This window comes from Hyla sarda, chromosome 5, assembly GCF_029499605.1.
Source record: "Hyla sarda isolate aHylSar1 chromosome 5, aHylSar1.hap1, whole genome shotgun sequence".
NCBI lineage: Eukaryota > Metazoa > Chordata > Amphibia > Anura > Hylidae > Hyla > Hyla sarda.
In genome coordinates, this window is record NC_079193.1 from 131,569,511 (window position 1) to 131,580,150 (window position 10,640).

Consider the following 10,640-nt stretch of genomic DNA (forward strand, 5'->3'; position numbering starts at 1 on the left):
CTGTAATCCTCCGCCCATGTGAGTGTACCCTGTACGTTCACATTTGGGGGGGGGACATCCAGCTGTTGCAAAACTACAACTCCCAGCATGTACGGTATATCAGTGCATGCTGGGAGTTGTAGTTTTGCAACCGCTGGAGGCTCCGTTTTGGAAACAGTGGCGTACCAGACGTTTTTCATTTTTATTGGGGAGGGGAGCTGTGTAGGGGTATGTGTATATGTAGTGTTTTTTACTTTTTATTTTATTGTGTGTTAGTGTAGTGTAGTGTTTTTAGGGTACAGTCACACGGGCGGGGGTTCACAGTAGTTTCTCGCTGGCAGTTTGAGCTGCGGCAGAAATTTTGCCGCACCTCAAACTTGCAGCCGGATACTTACTGTAATCCTCCGCCCATGTGAGTGTACCCTGTACATTCACATTGGGGGGGGGGGACATCAAGCTGTTGCAAAACTACAACTCCCAGCATGTACGGTCTATCAGTGCATGCTGGGAGTTGTAGTTTTGCAACAGCTGGAGGCACACTGGTTGTGAAACACCGAGTTTGGTAACACCGAGTTTGTGCCTTCAGCTGTTGCAAAAGCTACAACCCCCAGCATGTACGGACAGCGGAAGGGCATGCTGGGTCTTGTAGTTATGCAACAGCTGGAGGCATACTACTTTGGCTGGGGATGCTGGGGATTGTAGTTATGCAACAGCTGGAGACACACTGGTTTGCTACTTAACTCAGTGTGCCTTCAGCTGTTGCAAAACTACAACTCTCAGCAGTCACCGACAGCCAACGGGCATGCTGGGAGTTGTAGTTATGCAACCACCAGATGCACCACTACAACTCCCAGCATGCACTTTAGCTGATTGTGCAAGCTGGGAGTTGTAGTTACACAACAGCTGAAGGTACACTTTTCCATAGAAAGAATGTGCCTCCAGCTGTTGTAAAACTACAAATCCCAGCATGCCCATAAGGGAATGCTGGGAGTTGTGGTGGTCTGCCTCCTGCTGTTGCATAACTACAGCTCCCAGCATGCCCTTTTTGCATGCTGGGATCTGTTGCTAAGCAACAGCAGGAGGCTGTCACTCACCTCCAATGATCCTCGCCGCACAGGTCAGTCCCTCGTCGTCGCCGCCGCCGCTGCTCCTGGGGCCCCGATCCCAACAGGGGCGCCGGGGATCGGGGTCCCCAGCACCCGGGGTGCACGTCCCGCACCCGCTCACGTCCTCCGGAAGAGGGGCGGAGCGGGTTGCGGGAGTGACACCCGCAGCAGGCGCCCTGATTGGTCGGCCGGTAATCCGGCCGACGAATCAGGGCGATCGTGAGGTGGCACCAGTGCCACCTCACCCCTGCTGGCTCTGGCTGTTCGGGGCCGGCTCTGACGGCCCCGATCAGCCAATAATTCCGGGTCACCGGGTCACTGGAGACCCGATTGACCCGGAATCCGCCGCAGATCGCTGGACTGAATTGTCCAGCGATCTGCGGCCATTGCCGACATGGGGGGTCATCATGACCCCCCTGGGCGATATGCCCCGATGCCTGCTGAACGATTTCAGCGGGCATCGGGCACCGGCTCCGCTCCAGATGGTTGCGGGGGGCCGGTAAAATACATGACGTTCTCACATGTCATGTGTCCTTAAGGACTCGGAAATGGAGACGTATGAGAACGTCATGTGTCCTTAAGGGGTTAAAATTGTCATCTTCTGACCTCTAACTATTTTATTTTTCTGCATACAGGGATGTATGAGGGCAAATTTTTTGCACCATGGTCTTTTTTGAGCTGTGGTGGTTTTTATCAGTGTCATTTGCTTTGATGGGACTTTTTGATTGTTCTTTATACATTTTTTTATGGTGTACAAAATGACCAAAAATACGCAATTTTGTACTTTTATACGCCCTTGACTGTGCGGTTAAAGAAACATTATATTTTTATAGTTCTGACATTTCTGCACGCGGTGATAACACATTATGTTTAAAAAATGTTTATGGGAAAAGGGGGTGGGGGTGATTCAAACTTAAATTAGGGAAAAGGTTAAATCCCATTTATTAACTTTTTTTTTACTATTTGTACACCATTTTTCTGTCCCCAATCTTCTGATTGCATACACTGTTTAATACTATGCCATAGCATAGCATTGATCAGTGTTATCGGCGCTCTGCTGCACCAGCCTGGATCTCAGGCATGGAGCAGCAGAGCGCTGATCAGACGGAGATGGAGTCAGGTATTGACCACCCCCCCGTAAAGTGAGCTGTTTGGGACGCTGTGATTTTACCTCCGCTGTCCCGAACAGCCCGACTGAGCTGCCGGGAACAGTTTTTTAGTTTTAGACACTAAGATCAAGTTTGATCGCCGCGACTAAGGAGTTAATTCTGGGCATCATCGCGATTGGCTATAACGCGGGGTCCATCCGTGACCCCACGTTATAGAACGGGAGTGGGACCAGGGCGTACAGGTACGCCCTTGGTCCTTAACCCCTTAATGACCAAGGACGTAAATGTATGTCCTGGTGCGGCAGTACTTCACGCACCAGGACGTACATTTACGTCCTGTACATGACCGCGAGCATCGGAGCGATGCTCGGGTCATGTGCAGCAGGTCCCGGCTGCTGATAGCAGCCAGGGACCCGCCAGTAATGGCCGACATCTGCGATCATGCGGATGTCTTCCATTAACCCCTCAGATGCCATGATCAATACAGATCATGCCATCTGCGGCAGCGCAGCTACATTTTATTCTGATTTGATCGCCCACGGCATGGCCGAGGGGATCAGATCAGCCGACATGGTGGACGGAGGTCCCCTCACCTGCCTCTGCTGCCCTCCTGGTTTCTTCTGCTCTGGTCTGCTTGAAGGCAGATCAGAGCAGAAGACCATCGATAATACTGATAAGTGGTATGCCCTATGCATAGCACTGAACAGTATTAGCAATCAAATGATTGCTATAAATAGTCCCCTATGGGGATTATTAAAGTATAATAAAAGAAGTGAAGAAAAAATAAGTAAAAAAAAAAGTAAGAGAAAATATTCCCTTAATAAGAATGGAAAATGTCCCTTTACCGCCATCAAGCTAAATAGGATTTTTATATAGAAAAAAAAATGTATTGAACAATATCATTAAATTGTTTGTGTCTGATTCAATTTCTCAAAAGTTGAATTATCTAATTTACCTATATACTCATCTGTTTCAAACACCTTTTCTCAAATTATTTTCCTTCTTCCTAAAGAGCTTGTTTTTTATCTCTTTATATAACAGCCCTCTAAGAAAAGCCTTTAAGGCATCCCAAACATGTTCAGTTGAACCAATATTCGTGTCCCAGAAGGTTAACATAGTTCATAACATAGTAACATAGTTCATAAGGTTGAAAAAAGACCAGAGTCCATCACGTTCAACCTATATCCCTAATGAGTCCCTACTGAGTTAATCCAGAGGAAGGCAAAAAACCCTCATACTAGAGGTAAAAAATTCCTTCCCGACTCCAAATATGGCAGTCAGAATAAATCCCTGGATTAACGTTCTGTCCCTATAATTCTAATATACATAATCAGCAATGTTCTTACTCTCCAAAAATGCATCCAGACCCCTTTTAAATTCTTTTACAGAGTTCCCCATGACCACCTCCTCCGGGAGAGAATTCCACCGTCTCACTGCTCTTACAGTAAAGAACCCCCATCTGTGCTGGTGTAGAAACCTTCTTTCCTCTAAACGGAGAGGATGCCCCCTTGTTATAGATACAGTCCTGGGTATAAATAGATCATGGGAGAGGTCTCTGTACTGTCCCCTGATATATCACATAGTTACATAGTTAGTACGGTTGAAAAAAGACATACGTCCATCAAGTTCAACCAGGGAATTGAAGGGGTGTGGCGCGATATTGGGGAAGGGATGGGATTTTATATTTCTTCATAAGCATTAATGTTGTTTTGTTCCAGGAATGTATCTAACCCTGTTTTAAAGCTGTAAAATTTTCCTGCTGTGACCAATTCCTGAGGTAGACTGTTCCATAAGTTCACAGTCCTCACGGTAAAGAAGGCGTGTCGCCACTTGAGACTAAACCTTTTCTTCTCCAGACGGAGGGAGTGTCCCCTCGTCCTTTGGGGGGGGGTTTAACCTGGAACAGTTTTTCTCCATATTTTTTGTATGGGCCATTTATATACTTATATACATTTATCATATCCCCCCTTAAACGTCTCTTCTCAAGACTAAACAATTGTAACTCCTTTAATCGCTCCTCATAACTAAGATGTTCCATGCCCCATATTAGTTTAGTCGCCCGTCTCTGCACCCTTTCCAGCTCCACAGTTTCCCTTTTATGGACTGGTGCCCAAATCTGAACAGCATATTCCAGATGAGGCCGTACCAATGCTTTATAAAGGGAGAGTATTATGTCCCTGTCCCTCGAGTCCATGCCTCTTTTTATACATGACAATATCCTGCCGACCTTGGAAGCAGCAGCCTGACATTGCATGCTATTCTGTAGTCTGTGATCTACAAGTACACCCAGATCCTTATCTACCAGTGACTCTGCCAGTTTAATCCCCCCTAAGACATATGGCGCATGCATGTTATTAGTACCCAGATGCATAACTTTACATTTATCCACATTGAACCTCATTTGCCAAGTGGATGCCCAGACACTTATTCTATCCAAGTCATCTTGTAACCTATACACATCCTCTATAGACTGTACCGTGCTACAAAGCTTGGTGTCATCTGCAAAGATAGAAACAGAGCTGTTAATGCCATCCTCTATATCATTGATAAATAAATTAAACAACAGCGGGCCCAGTACTGAACCTTGCGGTACACCACTAATAACCTTTATACATTTATACATAGTTATTAGGCCTCCCCTAAGCCTTCTTTTTTCTAAACTAAATAACCCTAATACTGATAAGCTTTCTGGGTACTGTAGTCCTCCCATTCCCCGTATTACCCTGGTTGCCGTCTTTGGACCCTCTCCAGCTCCACTGTATATTTCTTGTGCACTGGTGCCCAGTACTGTACACAGTATTCTATGTGTGGTCTGACTAGTGATTTGTACAGCGGTAGAATTATTTCCTTGTCGTGGACATCTATGCCTCTATTGATACACCCCATGATTTTATTTGCCTTGGCAGCAGCTGCCCGACACTGGTCACTACAGCTAAATTTACTGGTAACTAAGACTCCCAAGTCCTTTTCCACGTCAGTCATCCCTAGTGTGCTCCCATTTAATACATAATCCCAGGCCGGATTTTTCCTCCCCATGTGCATTACCTTACATTTATCAGTGTTGAACCTCATCTGCAGCCTCCCAGCCCAAGCCTGAAACCTACCCAGATCCATTTGTAACAGTGCCCTGTCCTCTATTGTGTTTACCGCTTTACAGAGTTTAGTATCATCTGCAAAGATTGCTACTTTACTATTCAACCCCTCTACAAGGTCATTAATGAATATATTAAATAGGACAGGACCCAAGACGGACCCCTGTGGTACCCCACTAGTAACAGTCACCCAGAATAAGTACCATTAATAACCACCCTCTGTTTCCTATCACTGAGCCAGTTACTTACCCACTTACACACATTCTCCCCCAGCCCCATCCTTCTCATTTTATGCACCAACCGTTTATGTGGAACTCTATCAAATGCTTTGGAAAAATCCAGATATATGACATCCTGCTATTGCCCATGGTCCAGTCTGGAGCTCAGCTCCTCATAAAAGCTGATCAGGTTAGTTTGACAGGACCGAACCCTCATAAAGCCATGCTGATATGGAGTCATACATTTATTTTTATCAAGATACAGTGACCCCTCGACCTACGATGGTCCCGACATACGATAATTTCAACATGTGATGGCCTCTCAGAGGCCATCGCATGTTGAAGGCAGCATCAACATACGATGCTTTCTTATGTCGGGGCTATCGCATAAACGGCTATCCGGCAGTGTTGACTGCTTCAGTTGCCCCGGATAGCCGCTTACGGTGCCCCGTGAGCTCAGATGATGTCTCTTGCCTGTCCTCGGGGCTGCGGCGTGTCCCCTTCGGGATCCCCTGCATCGTTGGCGCTCTCCCTCGACATCATCACGTCGCTGCGCACGCCGTCCCGTCATCCAATAGGAGCAGCACGCGTAGCGACATGATGGCGAAGTCGGAGAGCGCGGATGCCGGGGAAGCAGAGGCCTTACCGGAGCGTCGGGGACACCTCGGGGACTCGGTGACAGCGATGGACGGCGACATCTCGGCCAGCGGTGATGAGCGGTGACTGTCCGGAGCGGCGGGGACAGGTGAGTACAACTTCCTCTAACAGTGGTCTACAACCTGTGGAGCTCCAGATGTTGCAAAACTACAACACCCAGCATGCCCGAACAGCCGTTGGCTGTCCGGGAATGCTGGATGTTGTAGTTTTGCAACATCTGGAGGTCCGCAGGTTGTAGACCACTGTCCTATACTTTACATTGCACGGATCCCTCAACATGCGATGGTTTCAACAAATGATGGTCCGTTTGGAACGGATTACCATGGTATGTTGAGGGACCACTGTATTCCAAAATAGCATCTCTTAGAAAACCCTCAAACAATTTACATAAAACAGAGGTTAAACTAACAGGCCTATAATTTCCGGGGTCACCTTTTGTCCCCTTTTTACATATTGGCACCACATTTGCCATGTGCCAGTCCTTTGGAACAGTCCCTGTTACTATAGAGTCCATGAATATTAAAAATAGAGGTCTGTCTATTACACTACTTAATTCCTTTAGAACACGGGGGTGAATGCCATCTGGACCTAGTGATTTGTCTATTTTGATTTTTTGTAGGCGGCACTGTACTTCTTCCCAGGTTAGACAGGTGACCTGTAAAGGGGAGTTTGCCTTATCTTGCTGTTTCACCTGGCATTTCATTTTCCTCGGTGAATACAGTGGAAAACTATTTGTTTAATATATTTGCTTTTTCCTGATCCCCGTTTATAATTTCTTCTTTATCATTTTTTAATGGGCATACACTTTCATTTTTGACCTTTTTGCTATTTATATAGTTAAAAAACATTTTGGGGTTAGTTTTACTCTCTGTATTTATGCGGCTTTTATCAGTTTTTTACATATTTTAAATTTTTCTCTATAGCTTTTTAATGCTTTTTCACTGCCGTCCTCTTTTCTTATCTTAAATGCTTTATTTTTGTCATTTATTGCCCCCTTAACGTTTTTATTCATCCATATTGGTTTTCTTTTATTTCTGACCCTTTTATTCCCATAAGGTATATACATCTTACAGTGAGAGTTTAAGATATTTTTAAAAGTCTCCCATTTAGTGTCAGTATTCTTGTTTTTGAGGACATTATTCCATTTTATATTGTTAAGGGCTTCTCTGAGTTGGTCAAACTTTGCCTTCCTAAAGTTTATTGTTTATGTGGCCCCTCGAGAGATTCCCTTATTGAAGAACAAGTTATAATGTATTATATTACGATCACTATTTCCTAGGTGTCCTTCAACTTGCACATTAGTTACTCAGTCAGGTCTGTTGGTTAATATTAAAGGGGTACTCTGGTGCTTACACATCTTATCCCCTATCCAAAGCATAGGGGATAAGATGCATGATCGCGGGAGTCCCGCCGCTGGGGACCCCCGGGATCTTGCACGCGGCACCCCGTTTGTAATCAGTCCCCGGAGAGCGTGTTCGCTCCGGTCTGATTACCGGCGACCACATGGCCGGCGGCGTGTTAAGTCACGCCTCCGCCCCCATTTGACGTCATGCTCCGCCCCTCAATGCAAGCCTACGGGAGGGGGCGTGATAGCTGTCACGCCCCCTCCCGTAGGCTTGTATTGAGGGGCAGAGCATGACGTCACACGGGGCAGAGGCGTGACGTCACACGCCGCCGGCCGTGTGGTTGACGGTAATCAGACCCGGAGCGAACACGCTCCGGGGACTGATTACAAACGGGGTGCCGCGTGCAAGATCCCGGGGGTCCCCAGCGGCGGGACTCCCGCGATCAGGCATCTTATCCCCTATCCTTTGGATAGGGGATAAGATGTGTAAGCACCGGAGTACCCCTTTAAGTCTAGTACGGCGCCCCCTCTGGTCGGGCTCTGCACCATTTGGGACAGATGATTGTCTTTAGCTATAGTCAGAAACCTGTTTCCTTTATGAGATTCACAGGACTCAGTCTCCCAATTTATATCAGGATAGTTGAAGTCCCCCATTATTATCACCTCATTCTGATTTTGCTGCCTTGTTTATTTGTTTCATTAATTGATCTTCTGCTTCTTCCATTATGTTTGGTGGCTTATAGTAAACCCCTATCAGAATTTTATTATTCTTATCTCCATATATTTCTACCCATAATGACTCCACAATATAGTTTCCCTCGCATATATCCTCCCGCAGTGTGGCCTTCAGACTGGACTTTACATAAAGACAGACACCTCCCCCTTTCAGTTTTGTCCGATCCTTCCTGAATAGACCATAACCCTGTATGTTGACCGCCAAGTCACAGGTATCATCCAACCAAGTCTCTGTTATACCCACTATGTCAGAATTTTCCTCAGACATCAACCACTCCAGCTCATCAGTTTTATTGGTCAGACTTCTGGCATTAGTCAACATACAATTCAATGGCATATGGTTTTTCTTCCTTTGAAGCCTATCCCTATTAACTATTCTAACCCCTCCCTCCGCTCCACCCCAAGGTACATTAATAATTCCCCACTCTCTATCTACACTATCTTCCCCCTCTATGTTGTAGATTCCCTCCCCCCCCCAGTGCCTAGTTTTAACACTTCTCCACCCTTCTAGCCATCTTCTCCCCAAGCACAGCTGCACCCTCCCCATTGAGGTGCAGTCCGTCCTTACGGTAGAGGCAGTAACCGACAGCGAAGTCAGCCCAGTTCTCCATGGACCCAAACCCCTCCTTCCTACACCAGCTTCTGAGCCACTTGTTTACCTCCCTAATCTCCCGCTGCCTCTCTGGTGTGGCTCGTGGTACAGGTAATATTTCAAAAAATATTACCTTGGAGGTCCTTGCCTTAAGCTTGCAGCCTAAGTCCCTGAAATCATTTTTAAGGACACTCCACCTACCTCTTACTTTGTCATTGGTGCCAATATGTACCATGACTGCTGGGTCCTCTCCAGCCCCACTCAGCAACCTGTCAACCCGATCCGTGATGTGCCGAACTTGAGCGTCAGGAAGACAACACACTGTTCGGTGATCCCGGTCTTTGTGACAGATCACCCTGTCTGTCCCCCTAATAATTGAGTCCCCCACTACGAGTACCTGTCTGGCCTGCCCTGCACTCCTCCCTCCCTCCTTAATGGAGCAGACCCCACCCCCTGGAGGTCAGAGGCAGAGTCCTGCTGCAGTACTGCTAGCTCTGGAATGGCATCCCCCTCATCTGCCAACCGGGCAAACTTGTTGGGGTGTGCAAGTTCAGGACTAGCCTTCCTGACACTTTTCCCTCTACCCCGTTTTCAAACTGTAACCCAGCTAACTGCCTGACTGTCCTGCCCCTCCGTCCCACTTCCACCCCCACCTCTACCCCAGAGAGTACTTGCTCAATGAGCAGGAGACTCCTCTCCATGTTGTCCCTGCATCTCAGTGTTGCCAGTTGCTCCTCTAGATCCATGATCTGGGCTTCCAAATGAACAACTTGCACACATCTCACACAACAATATGCACCCTCAAACTGCTTTTCAAGGATTGCATACATTGAACAGGATGTACACCTGACTGCATGTTCCAACATGGAGGCCATCTAATTATGGGGATTTCACAGATTAATCGCCAACAACAAACAATAAATAGTACAAATTAATTCTCTGTAGTCCTTGTGAGTTAAAGTCTCTACAGTGTAAGTAAAGTAACACTCACAGCGATCTGAAACTCCTGCTTTAAAACATTCAGAATTCTAACTCTCTTAGCAATACCACTCTTTGCAAGGCCCACTCACAGACAGAGTACGCTCAGAGTCCCAAGTTAAGATTTATACACCTGTGTGGGACTAGCTACCCCTCCCCCTAGAGGTAGACTGAAGAAAAAAAAATTAAGATGAGAAGGCTGTTTAGATTCTAGCAGTGATCCCTTATGTGCAACTTTAAGTACTCACACAATTCACTCCACACAGCAGATATTCACTCCATACAGCAGAGATATTTCAGAATTCTAACTCTTAGCAATACCACTCTTTGCAAGGCCCACTCACAGATAGAGAACGCTCACACAGAGTCCCAAGCTAAGATTTATACACCTGTGTGTGACTAGCTACCCCTTCCCCAAGATGTAGACTGAAGGTTGTAATTTCAGACCAAATAAAACCATCTCTATCAAGAAGCACTAACCAAGGTGGATTGAATTTGAAACCGCTAACTTGTTATCTTCACCGGGTGTGATCGGATACGGACCAAGGTTTATACTTTATACAAGATGAAATCCTCATCGCATAATGGTTAGCAAGACATAAGTTGATCTGAGAGGCCGACTTGTGAAAATTACTGAAGCAAGAAAAGACTTTCTGTTCATGATATAGACTTTTCCAAACATCCTTACATCCTACTTCCAATGTGAGTCTCGATAAAGGTGTACTTACTGCATACTAGACTCTTGGAGTTCCACTCCTGTCGAGACTTGGATGTATAGTTGTATTAAAATCACTGCTAATTATAACCGGTATTTGTCAAATTTTTCCAG